The sequence below is a fragment of the Panthera uncia genome (assembly GCF_023721935.1).
Source record: "Panthera uncia isolate 11264 chromosome A3 unlocalized genomic scaffold, Puncia_PCG_1.0 HiC_scaffold_11, whole genome shotgun sequence".
Taxonomy (NCBI): Eukaryota; Metazoa; Chordata; class Mammalia; order Carnivora; family Felidae; genus Panthera; species Panthera uncia.
The window spans coordinates 80080138-80099570 of NW_026057578.1; the positions used below are offsets into that span (position 1 = coordinate 80080138).

Consider the following 19433-nt stretch of genomic DNA (forward strand, 5'->3'; position numbering starts at 1 on the left):
TTCAGCCTTAAGAAGGCTGAAGTTCCTGAAAGAAATTCTGCAATATGCTACAACATGAATGAACCTCATGCATGGATGAAGACATTATGCTAAGTGAAATAAGCCTATCACAAAAAGACAAATACTACATGATTCCACTTATTTGAACAAGTACTTAGGGTAGTCAAAAGCAAAGACAGAAAGTGGCTACCAGGGGCTGGAGGTAGGGGAGAATAGGAAGTTATTGTTTAATGGGTATGAAGTTTCAGTTTTACAAGATGATAAGAGTTCTGGGAATGGATGGTGGTGATGACTGTACAACAGTGTATATGTATGTAATACCCCTGAACAGTGTACTTAAAAATGGCTAAGTTCAATGCTATGTTATATGTATTTTACCAACAAAACCAAAATGAAAACCACCACCACCACCACAGAAACAGAATGAAGTAACAGGGGGAATAGATATAACATTGATAATTAACAAAATTTGCCATAAGTGGTAAAAGACTAGGCTTAAATTTATGATTTCGTTGAGGGGGAAAAAAAGAATTAAAGTGTCAATGATTATTAACAATTGAAACAGCTTTGTATTGGTCAGTAATCACCACAATGGCATCTTGGACTTATTCATATAACCCTTTTCCCTGAGGAACTCCATATGTTTCCTACATATATTAACTTTTCTCACAAGGTTAAATGAGACATTTTCCAGAGGATATTTGCATAAAGTAAAGGAAAGAAATACAGAATATAGAACCTCCGAATGAACCCTGGGCCAAGTACTATGCTAAATGTGTAACATACGTGCCTCATTTTCTCCTCCCAGAGACCCTATGAGGGGGATTCGGAAAGGTTAGGTAAGCTTTATTTAAAGGCCGTCATGAGAAATGCAAACTGAGTCTTGTCAGGTTCACTAAACCTGAGTGTGCTGAACCGAAGAGACTCTTCATTAACCCAGTACTCACCCGTTATCAAAGAGGTTTGCAAGAGCAGGCCTTGTGAGCAGTATGTACAGTGAAACAAACAAAAAGGTCTCAATACTGAGGTCCACATGGTGAAGTCGTCAGTGCTAGACCAGTAGAAGAAGGGAGAGAAAAAGGAGGGAAGGAAGCAAGAGAGAGGCAGAGCTTTGGTCACTAGGAAATAACTCCCAAAGACTTACAGGAACTAAAACCACGTCACCTAGGGTATTATTCCCTTTAATTCAAATATCAGTTCACAGATGGGTAGCTTTAACTCAAGGAAATTCAACTTTAAAGAACATGTATGCAACATACTTAAGTCCAGAATATATTCAAACTTGGTAGGATATCATATAGCCATTAGTTAACATTAGAATGTGCTCCTGAATATACAGAGTTTCTAACTCAATCCGAGCTTATTTCTAGGTCTTTAACCATTCTGTAGACATCCCCCCCAAAAAGTGGTGTCACAACATTATTACTAAGCAAAACACTAAAAATACCAAAACACAATGGACGCTATTCTTATTTGAGCACATATATAACTCCCATTGTTATTAAGAGAGCCAAGCACACACTCATTTGGAGGAAAAAAAAAGAAATACCGTGTAATGCCTCAGAGTTATTATAAGTGATGCATTAGCTTCCTACGACTCAATAAAAAAAGCAGAGACTGGTTAAATTTACAGTTTTCAAATATGTACATGTCCAATCAAATTATTTATTTTGTGTTAATTTTAACTTAAAAAATTACTCCACATGAAATGGTTGCATCACTGATAGATTAGATCATAACACTCTTTTCAGAAAAGCAAAGATAAGTTTAGTAAGTTTAAATAATATACTAAATAAAGGTTCCCTTTCACATCTGAGAAAACATGTGAGTTAAAATCAAGTATGGGGACTTCTGGAGTCAGTTTCATAATTACTTATGACCCCACAAGCAGTTAGAGCAAAAATTCTTTATAGGAATTGTTTTTTTTTAATTCACAATTATGTGGCTGCGTACATAATCACCACTAGCTATGCAGATCATAAGGTCTGAAAAGCAAATAGGTACACTCTCTGGATTTTGAGACCTTGGTCTTTCTTTGAAGAATGGGTGTGGTAGTGGTGGGGGAGGGAGCCCTTAAAGCTGGAAGAGGCCTGGGAAGCTCACCCAAGACTTTGATTTGAAAAAGACAGATAAACCAACATTGGGTCCACTTACTGCCTGGTTGCAACAGTGGATGTATTTCTTTTACCGCAGCGTGTGTGTGGAGGGGGTTGACATGATTTTTAATCGGATATTACCAAAATGAGTTTACAACACTTTTTGTTTTTCAACTATTTTTTTTTTTTTTTTTTTTTAACTAAAACATCTTTCCCCCCAATGGACAAAGACTTGGGCCCTCTAATGGCTTCGTACGAGTTGGCTTTTAAGACCTGGAAACTGATTGGGTGATAGTTAATCTCCAAGATTAAAATCACTTAGTGAATATTGTATTGTTCCACTGTTCTCACTGTCATTTTGGCATTTGGGGCCTCGCTCTGCTGCTTCTGCTGGCGCACTTACCAGCTAATGAAACCTAGCCCAGGAGCAGCTGCCTGAATCTATGTCAAACTGCATCTGGCACCCATCTATCTTCCAGCCATCTAAATTCACCTCTGAAATCATACAAAAGCAGCGCAGAGCTCCCTGCAGCCACACCAGCACACCAGTCTTTGTTTCATCCAGACTGTAAAGCAATTTTAGACCTTTTGTTTTTTTAATTTGCCACATATTTTAGATCGGCAGCTTTTGAAAGGAATGACGGAAAAGTTGTTTTTGTTTTTTCGTTTTTTTGTTTGTTTTTTTTTTTAAATCATGAGACTATCAAGTCTTAAAAATATCCTGTTAAAATTTGGTAGACCATCATTAGCACAGTTTTGGCTGAAACAGTACATTTAGGGGCTTGCCAGTAGAGACACACTGGTGCCGACAGATCCCAGACAAGGAGGCGAGTCTGCTTAAAATTCTTGAGTTGTCACGGTTATTAAATATGCTGTGCCACAAAACCTTCCAGTACTCAAGGTTTGCTCCGTATCGGCTCTGCTAAATTATCAAAAATGCTGGTTTAGCAGGAAAATACTTAACATGTGAACTCAAGGAACATTATTTTCAAGGGTCATTGTATGAGAAACGTTTTCCTGAATGAATATATATTTAATACATATGGAATACATTTATTTAATAGATATAAAATGTAAATATTTTACAGATGAACCTTTTTCCAAAAATAGTAATTAGTTGGATCAATCTCAAACAATTGACTCTTCTCCTGCCCTCCTGATGATAATGACCTTTATAAAAGAATACTATTTTCTTCAACTTCAATGGCTAAGGCTTGTGCCATTAAAAAGGAGTGTAACAGGGGCACCTGGGTGGCTCAGTTGGTTGGGCTTCCGACTTCAGCTCAGGTCATGATCTCGCTTTTCTTGAGTTCGAGCCCCTCTGTGCTGACAGCTCAGCCTGGAGCCTGCTTCGGATTCTGTGTCTCCCTCTCTCTCCCCCCAGCTTATGCAATGTCTCTCTGTCTCTGTCTCTCAGAAATAAACATTAAAAAAAAAAAAAGAGTGTAACAAAAAAAGAAGAAGAAGAAGGGAAAGGGGGGAGAGAGAGAGAGAAAGAAAAGAAAAAGAGAAAGAAAGAAAAAAGTGTAACAAACATGTACTAAAGGATCTACAAGGAAAGCCAATCTCAGATGATGCCTCAAGCAAGCTTAGCTCTTAGGTTAGAAATAAGTGAAAAAATGGTGGGTTGTTTTTTTTTTTTTTTTTTTTTTGCTCATTCATTGATTTTATTCAAATATATATGTTCGAAGCATACATATATATATAACCAATTTCTCTTTAGACAGTATTCTGTCTGCATCCTATACTTTCTTTTTATTATGCATTTACCATTCCAAACTTTTTGGGTGTAAAGTTCATTGGCATTAATATTGTACATTCATATTGTTGTACAATGTACAACATTCATATTGTTGTACAACCATCACCTCTTATCTGTTTCCAGAAATTTTTAAAATAATCTCAAACAGAAAGTCTGTACTTACTAAACAATAACACTCCATTCCTTCCTGCCCCCAGCCTCTGATAACCTCTATTCTACATTCTGTCTTTATGAGTTTGACATTTTAGGTGCCTTATGTAAGTGGGAGTCATGCAATATTTGCTCGTTTGTACCTGCCTTATTTCACTTAGTATGTTTTCCAGGTTCACCTATATATATGTTGTTGCATGTATTAGAATTTCATTTCTTTTTAAGGCTAAATAATATTCTGTTCTATGTATATACCACATCTTGCTTAACCAGTCATCTGTCAGCAGGCATTTCAGTAGCTTCTACCTTTGGCTACTGTGAGTAATGCTGCTCTGAACATTGGCATACTAGGATGCGAGTTCCTGCTTTCAAGTCTTTTGGGTATGCCCTAGAAATGGAATTACTGGATCATATGGTAATTCTATAACCTTTTGAGAAACTGAAGAGTAGCTTTTTAAAACAAAGCTCCTAAAACTTAAATTTGTCCTTGTAATGAGTCATACATCAGTTTCACAACTAAAATTCTTCCTCTCTCTAGTGAGGAGGTTACCGGTTCCCTCCATGTTACTAAACTAATGGTCATCCTCAGTCCTTTTCTTACTTGACTTGCACAGCTGATCGGCCGATCACTCCCTCCTCCTCCAGGAAACGCCTTGTCCACTTGGCCTCCAGGATCCCACCCTCTTGGTCCTGCTCTGTCACTGGCCACATCATCTCAGCCTCTCTCAGCTGGTTCTTCTCCCTCTCCCTGACCTCTACAGGGTTCCTGGGGTTCAGTGTTTGGAATTCTTCACTATACACCTTCCTGGAGATCTCATCTAGTTTCATGGCTTTAAATACCATATAAATGCTGGCAACTTGCAAACATAAATGTCCAGTGTGTATACTTCTCCTCTGAGCTCCAGACTGGAATACCCAACTGCCCATTCAAAGTCTCCACTTAGATGTCTCAAATTCAACATGCACTCCTCAACTTCCTCCAAAGCTGCCCCTCACCGCCCCCCCCCTCTCTAGTTCAGTTACTGGCAACACCATTTGTCAAGTCTTCTGCTCCAAAACCTTGGAGTCATCACTGATTCCTCTTTCCTTCATACCCCACATCCAATCTGTCAGCAAATCCTGTTGGCTCTGTCTTCAAAATCTAAATACAAACGGATAATTTCTCATATTTCGATTGCCACCACCCCAGTCCACTTTTTGCCCTAAAGTACTGAGATAGCTTCTGAAGTACTCTTGCTTTTACCCTGTTCCTCTACTGTCTATTCTCAATACAGCAGCCAGAATGACCCTTCTGAAAATGTTAAGTCAGGTTGTGTCACTGCTCCACTCAAAATCCTCCAGTACCTCCCCATTTCACTTGAAGTAGGACCCAAAGACTTCACAACATCCTAAAGCACTCTCTATGCTCTGCATTCTCATTGTTTCTCTAATTCATTACCAAACCACTCTCCCTCACTCATTCTTGTTCCTTCCAAGCTGGCTTCACTTCCTTGCTAGTCCTTGAACACACTAGACACCTTTCTACCTCAAAGCCTTTACATTGGCTGATCCTTTTGCCTGGAACTCTCTTCCTCCCCATACCTGCATGATTTTTCCCTTAATTCCTTCAAAATTGTTCAAGTGACACTGTCCTTTGTTTTTAAACCCTGTATAAAATTGCAAATTACAACCCTCTCCCTCTTGGGGTCTTTTCTGTATCCCCAAATGCCAAACGCTGAGCAATCCTTTAAAACTTCTTTTCCACAGCACTTAGCATTTCCTCATATATTATATAATTTATGTATTATGTTCATTGTCTTTTGCCCCAGTTAAACTGTAAGCTCCATGAAAGCAGGAGATCCCCCACCCCTCACCTACTGATTTTGTTCACTGTTGTTATTTCGGGCATTTAGAAGAGTGTCTATCATGAGGCAGATGTTCAATCGATAGTTTTTAAATGAAGAGGTCAGCAGAGAGACCCCTTCATTTTGGGATGTGCCTAATATGGCTACATTCAACTGTTCAGCCTCTCTCCCTTAAGGCAACCCACAAACAGTTTTTAAGCACCTCCTATGAGTCAGCCACTGTACTAGCTGCTGGTGAAATACAGATATCCATCCCTTCCTTCATGAGGTTCACAGCCCAATGGAGTTCTCAGGAGTTCATAATTTTTAATTTAATTTTTTGAGATAATTATATTTCCACACGCTGTTGTAACAAACAATACCAAGAGATTCCATGTACCCTTTACTCAGTTTCCCCCCAGGGTGGCACCTTACGAAACTATAGCACAGGATATTAGCATGGATATAGTCAGGATACAGAACCTTTCCGTCACCACACTGATCCCTCGTGTTGCCTTTTTATAGCCATATCCACTTCCCTCTCTTTACCCATCACCTTTCTTAACCCCTGGGAATCACTAATCTGTTCTCCATTTCTGTAATTTTGTCACTTCAAGATCACTCTATGCATGGAATTATACAGTATACAACCTTTTGGGACTGGCTTTTTTCACTCAGCACAGCTCACCCAAGTTGTGGCACGTATCATTCGTAACTAGTATGCTGAACATACGAGTTAGTTTCTCCATTCACTCATTGAAGGATCTCAGCTGTTTCCAGTTTGGGACTACCATGAATAAAGCTGCTATAAACATTCATGTACAGGTTTGTGCATGAACTAAGTTTTCATTTTTCTGGGATAACTGCACAGGGGTGCAACTGCTGGGCCGTGTGGTAGTGGCATGTTTAGCTTTTGAAGAACCTGCCAGCCTGTTTTCCAAAGTGTCTGCGATATGTTACATTCCTACTAGCCATGTATCTGTAACCTACTTTCTCAGCATCCTCGCCAGCATTTAGTGTTGTCACTATTTTTTTTATTTTAGCCATTCTGATAGATCCGTTTGTATCTCCTTGTGGTTTTAATTTGCATTTCCCTAGTCTAATGATGTTCAACACCTTTTTGTCATCTGTATATATCCTTTGGTGTAATGTCTCTTCATGTCTTTTGCCCATTTTTAAATTGGATTGTTTGGTTTTTTTACTGTTGGGTTTTGAAAGTTCTTTATATATTTAGATATTAGTCCTTTGTCAGATATTTTCTCCTACTCTGCAGCTTGTTTTTTCATCTTATTAACATAGTCTCTCATAAGGCAAACTTTAACTTCGATGATATAACCTGTCATTTCTTCCTTTCACAGATCATGCATTTCATGTGTACTGCAATTTATTCTGTAATGGATCAGAGTCTTAAATGAGTCAGAGTTTGCCAGACTGAGAAAAGGGAAAGAAAACATTCAGGGCTAATGTATGAGAATGCTGATACTAGCTATGATGCCAGTGGCTTAAAAAATATGAGAACTGCAGAACTCTCTGACAATCCTATACTTACAATAATACTCTATATGTATAACTTCTTTATAAGAGGATGGGAAGTAAGAGCTCTGTGTTTATAATATCAAATATTTGGGGCTTGGCTAATGTAGACGCTTTCTATAAAAACAAGGAAATTACTAATGCCAAGCTCTCTGAGATAATATACAATTCTAGATACTAGAAATGGAACTCTGAAAGAATTTTTCTGTACAAATAACGTGGTGGTAATTAGATTTAAAAAAATTTTTTTTAATTTTTACATTTATTTATTTTTGAGAGACAGAGACAGACAGAGCGTTAGCACGGGAGGGGCAGAGAGAAAGGGAGACACAGAATCTGAAGCAGGCTCCAGGCTCTGAGCTGTCAGCACAGAGCCCGATGCGGGGCTCGAACCCACGAACCGTAAGATCATGACCTGAGCCGAAGTCAGACGCTCAACCGACTGATACTCAACCAAGAGTATTCTAAGTAGAGGGGCTTCTCCTTTATTGGACAGGATCATGTTTACAGAATGCTCTACAAAATTTTCTAGATAATCAATGAAGCTTACCTCTTTCAGAATGCCAAAACGTTTTCTCTTCACCACAATGGAAGACTCTGGATCATCATTACTAAATCTAAGTATTTTACTATGTGGTAATGTTGTTAAATGAGCAAAGCTTTGGGGCTACCAGAGAATCGGTTGCCCCTGTATCAAATTCCTCTGAACTGCCAGCTTAGTTTTAGCTTTGGCCTTCTGTACCTCCCTATTTGTTACTGGACATGATGCCTACTTCTCACTATACTTCCTCCTAACCTGCAGTGGTTTGGGAAGCCCTGTAACTAAGCTAATAAGAATTCTATCTGTCTAAATTAAGAGTAATAGGCTCTGAACGAGGACATGATTTTACTCACCTCTGAGTAAAATGCATTAGTGCTTTTCATGCGATAATCATTTTAATGCTGTTGAAAGCTTTGGGCAGAGCCTTCCAGCTTCCCCCAATATGTATTCTTCCTTTCTTCAGTAACAACGTAATTTTTAGTTGAGCTCATGACTGCTCGGCCAAAGCCTGAATTTCCTAGCCTTTTTTGTAGCAGGTGGGGGTGGTGGTGGCCACATGACTATGTTCTGGCAAATGGGATAGAGAGCTTAAATGACGGCTTATGTGACTTATGTGTTGTGCCCATCTTTCCCCCGAGTCTGTGCTCCCTTTCCAGTGGCTGTTTTCGTGGGTGTTGCGCCATCCTAGACAAAGGTAATGCTCCAGGGTAGTGAAGTGAAAAGATAGAAAGGGATATGATAACAGTTCTAGTGTATTGTTCCCTGGTCCTTTATCTATTACATCTTTGCGTATCACTAATATTTTCAAGAAATGCCATCACATTCTTAAAACGAAATGAATTCTAAGTTAAAATACATACTATGTAGAACTTTCTGAGAGGAATGTTGTGGTAGGCAGCCCCTAATATGGTCCCCCATTGACTCCCGCTTCCTGGTATTCAGGTTCTTGTGAAATTCCCTTCTCTTGAGTATAGGCCGACCTGGTGACGCACTTCTAACAAACAGACGCAGCAAATGTGACGGGATGTTGCTTTCAAGATTAGATTTACAAAAAGATTGTGGCCTCCATCTTACTCACCCTTTCTTGCTCAATTGCTCTGATGGAAGCCAGACGCCATATTGTGCTATTCTAGACAGAGGCCCACAAATCAAGGAATTCCTTCCAACAGCCCATGAGGGACTGAGGCCTTCATTCCAACTGCCTATGAAGAACTAAATCCTGTCCTCCTGTCACTCACCAGGTGAGTGAGCTTAGAAGTAGATCCTCCCTCAACCATGTCTTCATATGAGACTACAGCCCTGCTTGGCATTGAGAGACCCAAACACAGAGGCACTCAACCAGGTTGCACCCAAATTCTTTACTCACAGAAACTAAAATGATAAATACTTATTGTTTTAACCTAAGTTTTGGGGTAATCTGTTATATAGCAATTGATAATTAATATAGCTGTTCTAAAACAGAAATATCAATGATAAGAGGTCATAGTTTCAAAAAGCCATACATAAATTTCATTTCATGGCTTTGCTATTTTTATACATACTAGAAATTTGTAGGTAGTGCTCATGTGAAAAAGAAATACATAATATAGACTATGAAAATAACTTTATTTATCTTTATACAATCGGACACTAGCAAATCAGATCTTTGAAAGTAACCAAACAACTAATTTTACTAAATATTTTGCAACTAATGATTTCATATCAAAACAATGATCTCTATGACATAGTCATAAATATTTCTTACTCTTTTCCACCAAAATAAAATAGTATCTTGATTATAATATAATTCAGGATCAAGCTCTAATTGTGTGACATTTATAAAATGTTATAAAATACATGAGATACCAATAATAATAAGTATATTTCTGAATGTTCAGATTTGGAAATGTTTAATGATTAGTAATTTAAATATTTGTATCTTGGTAATCCCAACTCCCTAAATCAACTTTTTTTCTCCAGATTCATTTTTTTTAACTTAAGTGGAGCAGAGAAATTTTTTTAACAGGTTTACTGAGATAGAATTCACATATCATACAAACCATCCATACAAAGCATCTAATTCAACGGCTTTTAGTATATTCACAGAGTCATCCAATCAACTGCTTTTTGCACTTGGTGTTTTGAGAGGCCAGGATGGAAAGAAAATAGAAGGAAGGGAGTTTTACACAATCTACCACCCTTTTCAAAGGCTAAAGCCCCATCTTCCAAAGTTAAACTGCAGGAATTTTCTCAAAGTTTATTCTCCTTCAGACAACTGGCCCAAATTCCTAGATTCCTTTTCAGTCTTTAGTTTACTGACTCTGCCCTCCATGCCTGCAGCCCTACATTTGCTCCTGGCCACCACTCTCCCCTTCCCTCTAGCTGCAGATTGAAAGCACATGGTACTCTCTAGCGCAGAGCTCCTGTAGAGTGTGTAAAATGCCAAATGGGAGACAGGTATGCTGAGATGCTGATCCGTCAGTCTGCAGGGCAGTCACAGAGGGCCCAAAGCAATGCCAAGTCTTCAGCCAGTGCCTCTGCTCGCGCTCTTCAGTATTTTTTATGTGTCACAGCATGAAAAAGATCGTGACACATTACTCTAATTTGACTTATTTGGTGAACATCGACACCAACTAGGTTCCATTACGCTGCTAGGTACTGGGGCAACAAATAAAAAGACAGTCCCTTTGAGTCTGAAAACGGGACATATAAGTAATTACACTGTGATGTGAGCTCCAGAGTAATGGTGTCACAGATCGCAGCAAAGAAAGCTCCGAGAACTGGTTTGCAAAACAAAAGAGAAGAGGGAAGAAAAAACAAAACAAAACAAAACAAAACAGGTGAGAAATGGCTGAGGAATTGCCTTCTCAGGGAACCTGGAAGGTAAGTGCCACCTTCTGTACCTTATCACCCTATCCCACCACCAGCACAGTGCTTGGCTTATTCTAGGTAGTAAACAACTTGGCTGAAGGAACAGAGTTCACACGCCTTATGCAATGTGACCCAATAACCAAGGGTTCTCTTTTGCCAGACTCTGCAGAATTACAAAACTGTTGGAACATGTGATCTTTGTCTTTAGTCTCCCTTAATTGATCCTTTGGGGGGACTCCTATGAGCTGGTATTTCTCAATTCGTCGTCAAATGTAAGCATAAGAATTCATTTAATTTAATTCAAGAAATAATTAATGATTGCCCACTATGATAGAAAGCCTTTTACTGGAAAATTAACAGATTTCACAACACTCATTTAAAAAAAAGCCACTATCTGCCAAATAAACTTGGTAAGAAAAACTAGGTTCTAGGAAAGTCATGCCCTTTTTTTAATCTTTTTCCTTTCCTTCTTTTTATAAATGTAAGGAAGAACTTCTGAGAAGAAATAAACAAGAACTGCCTTGCCCAAGAGGAGACACCTAGGAATGTTAAGAAAGTAGGAAAGCATAGTAGAGAACTTGAACTCAGAACAGGGAAACACTTATAACAAATCAGAGAGAAAAGCAAACTGAGTGCAATGGTCACATTCATTTTATATATCCCTGGTAATTTGTGATGGCTTTAGACTTCATCCTCTGCAACAATGTATCGTAGAATTCAAGTTTGCTTGGTGTTTATTTTCCATTACCTTTTAACTTTTTTTAAATTTTAGAGTGAGAGAGAAGGGGGGAGGGAGGAGAGAGGGAGGGGGAGAGAGAGAGAGAGAGAGAGAGAGAGAGAGAGAGAGGATGAAGGAATGAATCCCAAGGAGGCTCCATGCTCAGTGCAGAGCCCGATGCAGGGCTTTATCCCAAGACCCTGGGATCATGACCTGGGCAGAAATCAAGAGTTGGAGGCTCTACCGACCCAGCCACCCAGGCACCCTGTTCCCATTATTTTTTAAATACAGCTCCAGACAAACAAAAACAAGCCCTCCTACTAGAGAGCAGAAAAGAAAACTACAGAAAATACAAAGTGACAGCCATAGCACATTCTATTTATTTTGAACTACAAAAAATACCACTGATGAACAGCTGTCAAATATAGCAAACTCAAAAAATGTAGAAAGAGGACATGCATACATGAAACAAGAGTGCAAATAATAAGAAGTGTAACTATTACTCTGTCACACTTAATCCCTGGGATCCACAGCACTTAAGAAATTCCTGGTAGCTGAATCTATACAACAGGAAGAGTAATATTGCTGTCCTTAAAACTAACTCTTCTCTGGGCTGGCCAAAATTTTCCTTCTAATTGTGAACATTGTGCCCCATCTAATCAAAGCAACAAAATTCCCCCAGAAAAGGAATCCTCATAAAGTTTTCCTTGAGTCTGCCCTTGCAGTTGATTGCAATCTCCTGCTTGGGGTGAAAATTCATACTTCAGAGGGAGGACTGTCAAAACCAGAAACTATTCTTGAGAAGCAGGTGGACAAGCATATTACAAACACTATGAGATGATTAAATGAAGTTAAAAATTGAATTTGAAATTGAATTCCACCTATAACCCTGAACTCCTAATTTTGGTTGTCTTCCTTCCTCCACCCCCACCCCCTACGTGAAGACACCTTTTAAAAACCCTATTAGAATGTAGCAGAACTGACTGGTTTGGTTTTAAGTATTTCTTCCTGTATCTGGCAGGCTCATAATCAGTGAGGTGTTTCAAAAGATGAAGAGCAAAAGGAAACTGAATGAGGGGGCTGGATGATGTAATTTGATTCTAACAGAGAACCTGTAAAATCCATGAACAGAATATCAGACAACGAATAATCAAGAAATGATTTAAAAATTTACCAAATATCCTAGTGATGACGTGTGAATTTTACCTGATTTTATTTTTTCCTTGGGCTTGTATGCATTATTTGCTGAACATTACAAGTAAGTAATTTATTATCTTCCAATTCTGATAAAACTAAATATTTAAGATCACTTTCACGAAGGACAAAATGATTCCTTATACATTCTTGCCTCACTTCAGTCTTTGCTTTAGCAAAAGTGTTTTTGTCGTGGGTAACACTACAAATCGTGGCACAGATTATTTATCAATAGATTTGATAACTGAAGAGATCAACTATTAAAATTATGCCTCATCATTTGGCACATTTGGTTTTGGTCTCTAGTTTTCTTTTGGCAGGTATTAGTTTATAATCAATGGTACCGAATAACACTTTGCAGGAATGCATACTTTGAAAATATGTTCCTTGTAAATGAAATCGATAAATGCTCAATATGTACTTTTCAACATCTTTAACTGGATTTTCCTGGAACTTATATTATTGCTTGTAATCTCAAACTTTTTACTGTCTTCTATGCCTTTTTTGTTCAAAAGAAGACAAAATACAGAACTTTCAAATTGTGGAGAGTTTCTTCTTCTTCTTCTTCTTCTTCTTCTTCTTCTTCTTTTTTTTTTTTGCAAATACTATCTTTCCATAAGTATAACTCATTATCTTTCCAAGGAATCTTTCTGAAATAAATTGATCATAACTAAACTTGTATCTGAGACCTGTTTAAATAAATTTTATTGTAGCTCAATGCCTAGTTCTCAAAATAATGCCATGTATTTTAAATAAAAGACAATTAAGGAGTCAACTTTTTAGTTTTCAAAATTTCATTTTAAAAGTGTACTGTACTGTATTTTAGGGATGCAACAGGAATAAGACTCATGATACATTTAATCGATTTTATTGTTCTTTGCAAAGAACCAATTTTTATTTCACAGTTTTTAAAATATTCTTTGCTCTTTTTTATTTATTGATTTCTCTTTATTATTTTCTTCCATTTACTTTGGGTTTCATTTGCTCTTCTTTTCCTAGTTTATCCAGGTAGAAACTTAAGTCATTGACTTCGGATCAGTTTTCTTTTCTAGTGTAAGCATTTAAAACTATGCATCTCCCTCAGCACTGCTTAACCTGCGTCTCACAAATTTTAATACATTGATTTCATTTTCTTTCAGTTCAAAATATTTTCTATTTTCCCTTACGATTCCTTTAAACCAAATGTTGTTTTAAAAGTGTACAGTTCAGGGGCACCTATGTGGCTAGGTAAAGCATCCAACTTTGGCTCAGGTCATGATCTCACAGTTCGTGAGTTTGAGCCCCACGTTGGGCTCTGTGCTGACAGCTCAGAGCCTGCAGCCTGCTTTGGATTCTGTGTCTCCTTCTCTCTTTGCCCCTCCCCCACTTGTGCTCTGTGTATCTCTCTCTCTAACATAAATAAACATTTTTAAAAAGTTTTTTTTTTTTAAGTGTAGAGTTTAATTTCCAAATACTTGGGAAATCTCACAGGTATATTTCTGTTGTTGATTTCTAGTTTGACTCCATTGTGGTCAGAGAATACATTCTCCATGATTTCAATCTTTAAAAATTTACTGAGACTTTTTCTACAGCCAAGAATATAGTCTATCTTGGTGAATGCTCTAGTGCACTTGAAAAGAAGATGTATTCTGCTGCTACTAGTAGGTGGAGTATTCTATAAAAATCAATTAAGTTGGTTGATGGTGTTTCTCAAGACTTCCAGTTCTGATTTTTTTGTCTATTTGTTCTATCAATTTTTGGGTAGAGAATGCTGAAGTCTCTAACTCAAATAAGGATTTATCTATTTCTGTTTTTAGTGCTGTCAAGTTTTACATCATATAATTCGATATTAGTAAGTACATACAGATTTAAAATCTGAATGTCTTCTTCATAAAGCAACCCTTTTTATCATGCTATTAGGTCTATTATTGTGTAACAACCCTAAAATTTAGCAGCTGAAAACAGCATTTATTTTTTTAATATAATTTATTGTCAAATTGGCTTACATACAATAAATACCCAGTGTTCATCCCAACAAGTGCCCTCCTCAATGCCCATCACCCATCCCTTCCCCCCATCAGTTTGTTCTTGTATTTAAGAGTCTCTTATGGTTTGCCTCTCTCCTTCTCTGTTTGTAACTATTTTTCTCCCCTTCCCTTCCCCCATGGTCTTCTGTTAAGTTTCTCAAGATCCACATATGAGTTAAACTCATATGTTTTCTGACTGACTTCTTTCACTTAGCATAAAACCCTCCAGTTCCATCTATGCTGCTGCAAATGGCATGATGTCATTCTTTCTCATGGCCAAGTAGTATTACATTGTATATATAAACCACATCATCTTTATCCATTCATCAGTTGATGGACATTTAGGCTCTTTCCATAATTTGGCTATTGTTGAAAGCGGTGTTATAAATATTGGGGTACATGTGCCCCTATGCATCAGCACTCTTATATCCCTTGGGTAAATTTCTAGTAGTGCTATTGCTGGGTAATAGGATAGTTCTACTTTTAATTTTGTGAGGAACCTCCACACTGTTTTCCAGAGCAGCTGCACCAGTTTGCATTCCCACCAACAGTGCAAGAGCATTCCTTAAAAAACAGCATTTATTATCTTACACAGGTTCTGAGGGTCAGAAATCCAGGGACAGCCTCAGTTCCTCAGCATATGAACCTTTCTACAGAGAGCAACCAAGTTGTAAGCTACAGTATCTTTTATCTCTTCCATCATATTCTATTCATGGTCATTAAGTCCAACCACTACTCAAAGGGAGAATTAGCCTTCACCTCTTAAAGGAGTGTCAAACAATTTGAGTATACACTTAAAACTATCACAATCATTAGGAAATGTCTCTCTTAATCCCTAGTGATATTTCTTACTCTACAATATAATTTGCCTGATAATGATATAGGCACTACAGCTTTGATTAGTGTTTGTATAGTTTATTGTTTTCTATTCTTTTACTTTTAACCTATCTGTCTTTATATTTTAAGTGTATAAATAATATATAACTAGAAATGTTATTATATAGTTGGGCCCTTCTTAAAGACAGTACATATAGTTGAGTCTTGTTTTTTAATCCAGTCTGATTCCTTTTAATTGGATTGTTTAAACCACTTACACTTAATGTAATTATTAAACTAGGTTGGCTCTAAGTCTAGCATCTCATCTGTTCATTGTTCATTTTCCCTCTTTTCTTCCCTTCTTTTGGACTGTGTATATTTTACTATTTCATTTCATTTCTTTATTAGTATTTGCAATATGCATTTAAACTTAACAAAATATACCTTCAAATAATATTATACACCTTCACACATATTGTAACAACGATTCCTGGTACTGCTGATGCCATTCATTTTTCTTCTACATAAGTAATAAGACCCACAATATAATCTATTTGTTTGCTTTGAATAATCAATTGCTAAGAGTATTTTTTTTTAATATTACATGGGGAAGTCTTTCCTATTTATCCACATATTTACCACATCTGTTCTCTTTGTTCTTTTGCACACGTCTAAGTTTCCATCTGGGATCTTTTTCCTTCAGTCTGAAAATTTTCCTATTATATTTCTTGGTATGCAGATCTGCTGGCCATAAATTCTCCCACTTTTGTTTCAAACATTTATTTTGTCTTCATATTTGAAGGATATTTTCACCTGGTACATTTCACCTGGGTACATTTTCCTTCAGCATCTAAAAGATGTTATTTCACTGTCTTCTGATTGTGTAGTTTCTGATGAGTAGTTTATGACACTTAAAAAAAATTCCCTGTATGTAAATGTCTCTTTAAATGTCTTTTTTCCTTCTGGCTTCTTTTAAGACTTTTATCTTCATATTGGCTTTCAACAATTTGGTTATGATGTACCTTGGTGTGGTTTTGTGCTTGTTCTGCTTCAGATTCATCCAGTTTCTTGAGTCTGTAAGGTTTAGTTTTCATCAAATTTGGTTATTTTTGTCCTTTATTTTGTCTAATTTTTTTCTCCCTCCATCCTTAGAACTTCAAAATTACATGAATATCAGACTACTTCTACTGTCCCACAGGTCACTGAAACTTTCACTTTTCTTTCTTTCTTTCTTTCTTTCTTTCTTTCTTTCTTTCTTTTTCTTTCTTTTTCTCTTTTCTTTCTTTTTTTGTTTGCAGTCATTTTTCTCCATGCATCATATTGAATAGTTTCTGTTGCTATGTCTTCCAGTTCACTGACCTTTTTATTCTGCATTTCTAAAATGCCAAGAATCCCATCCAGTAAAATTTTCATTTCAGACATTGTATTTTTCAGCTCTAGAAGTTTCTATTTTTAAGTATCTTCCATTTCCGTCCTTATTTATGGTTATGTTTTATTTTAAGTCCTTGGTCATATTGATAATAATTGTCTACTAATTCATCATCTTAGTCATTTCTAGCCCCCCCTTATACTGAATAATTTTTTTCTCCTGGTGACAAATCATACTCTCTACTGCACATGTCCAGTCATTTTTTATTGAATGCTGGACATTATAAATGTTGCACTGTTAAGTGTCTGGGTTTCATTGCCTTCCTTTAAAAATTGTCATTTTGTTTTGACCAGCATTCAAATTATTTGCAGATCAACTTGATCCTTTCTAGGCTTGTTTTAAACTTTTGTTAGGATAGCAGGGTTTCTCAACCTTGGCTCTACTGATATCTTGAGCCACATAATTCTTGGTTGTAGGGGGCCTGCTTTGTGGATTACAGGTTGTTTAGCAACATTCCTGGCCTCTACTCATTAGGTATCAGTAGCAACTCCCACTTATGATGACACAAAATGTCTCTAGATATTGCCAAATGTCTTCTGGGGGGATAAAACTATCCCTGTTAAGAACCACTGGTGTAGGGTAGCTTTTACTCTAGGGCTGGTTTAGACCTATTTCCAAGATGTGACCTTTCTGGTACCTCTATTGAATGACCCCCTGGCTACTCAGAACTCAAACAGCATAATGCCATAGGTGAGGTCTGGGAATCATTAGCTTACAGGTCTTCTCAGTTCTTTGTCTGGTGTACAGAAAACAGTTAACATAGCAGGCCAGATTGCTATCTTTTGAAAGGCCTCCTGGAAACTTGGACTTCAGAAGTGTTCCCAACATACTAACTGATAAGAGTGGCTCACTGGGCCGACAACGTTTGTACAAACAATATGGTTTATGCTGAACATCTGCTTTCTTCACAAAAATCTGGAATTTTGGTATGTGTCAGGTAGAACATGCCTACATGACCAGCTCCTAATAAAAACCCTGGTACTAGCCTCTAATGAGCTTCTCTGGTAGACAACATTGCACACATGTTACACAGGAAACTGTGTCCTATGTGACTCCACTGGGAGTGGACTCTTGGAAGCTCACACCTAGTTTCTTCCAGACTTCACCCCATGCACCTTTTCCCTCTACTGACTTTCTCTTTGTATTCTTTCATTGTAATAGATATTAGCCAGGAGTTTGACTATATGCCAAGTCCTATGAGTCCTCCTAGAGAGTCATCAAACTGACAGGGATCTTGGGACCACCAACACAACCAGCTTTGTGGAGTTTAACCACAGACATGCATAGCTTAGTATTCAGAAACAGATTCCAGGGACCCCTATGCAGATGTCTGCATAGCTCCCCCTCTCCAGTACTTGGCCTCACAAATTCCAGTCTCTTCCTCCTCATTGAACTCTAGTCTCTCTCTCCTCAGCTCAGCTACAATGTGGACAAACAGTGCTCCAGGCAGAAACCTGTGATGATCTCAGGGCTTACTCCATTTTCTTCTTTCAGAAATCATAGTCCTACACTGCCTGCTGACCAGTTATGCATCTTCAAAGAACCAGCCATCCATAGTCACTAACACTGATTATATTCCCTTTCCCCTATTTATCAATGCTTTATTTTATTCATTTTGTCTACCTTTTGATAATCTTTTTACTTCTTACCCACATCTCATTGAATAAGACTATTTCCAGCACTCTGTCCCACATGCCTCTTTATCTGAATCATATTAATTTATTCAACAGATATTTATTATACCCACTATAAGGGAGCCTAGTGTGGTAGTTAAGAGCACGGAGTCTGTAACCAGGATGCCTGGGGTCAAATTCTGTTTCCTCCCCTTAATAGCTATGTAGCCTTGGATCAAGCCTATGTAGCCTATGTAACCTCCCTGTGCCTCAGTTCCCTCATCAGTTAAATGGATACGACAGTATCTCCCACATAGGATTGTTATGAGGGCATGTGACCCTCTCAACAACGCTGTGTGGGAGATACTGTTAACAAAGTTCTTAGAACTGTCCCTGGCACATAGGAAGATCTACAGAGCACGACGACGGCGACGACTACCACTACTACTAATGCCAAGCATCGTCGCAGATGTTGGACAAAAGTAAGGCATAGTCCTTTTGTACAGGAGTTTAGAACCGATCAGAGAGCACACAAAAAGGAATTGTGTAATATTTCAGTAGTTCAGATAAGTACTGTAACATAGCATTTACTGAGCACTAAACAGTTTTATCTTCCACTTAATCTTCATAGCAACCCCGCAAGTTAGAGAGGATGACGTCCATTTTACAAAGAAGGAACTGAGTACTTGAGGGTTTACATAATCATCCAAGGTCATACAGCTGCTATACAGCTGGGATTTATACAGCATGCTACAGTTAATGGATGCACCTACTGGTTGCTAGATGAGACCACTGGAGACTGTGGCTACCCAGGGCTACCCACCACTGTCCCCCTCCTCCACTCAAGGCCTGAGAGGACTGGATATAGGGTGTGAGGAAGAGAGCTGGGGTTCCAGTTGAGA

General features: G+C 37.9%; 1 protein-coding gene across 3 annotated transcripts in view; it reads right to left on the bottom strand.

The window, feature by feature from the left end:
* SERTAD2 (SERTA domain containing 2) overlaps nt 1-19433 on the bottom strand; it is a 115070-nt gene that overhangs the window by 49121 nt on the left and 46516 nt on the right. Inside the window, exon 2 of one of the 3 annotated variants that reach the window (XM_049650329.1) lies at nt 948-1051. The exons of 1 other annotated variant lie outside the window; for it this stretch is intronic. The gene's annotated coding sequence lies outside the window, so the exon portion shown is untranslated. Of the gene's footprint in view, nt 1-947; nt 5010-19433 lie in introns of those variants that run through there. One more of the 3 variants, XM_049650328.1, reaches the window with a different exon arrangement.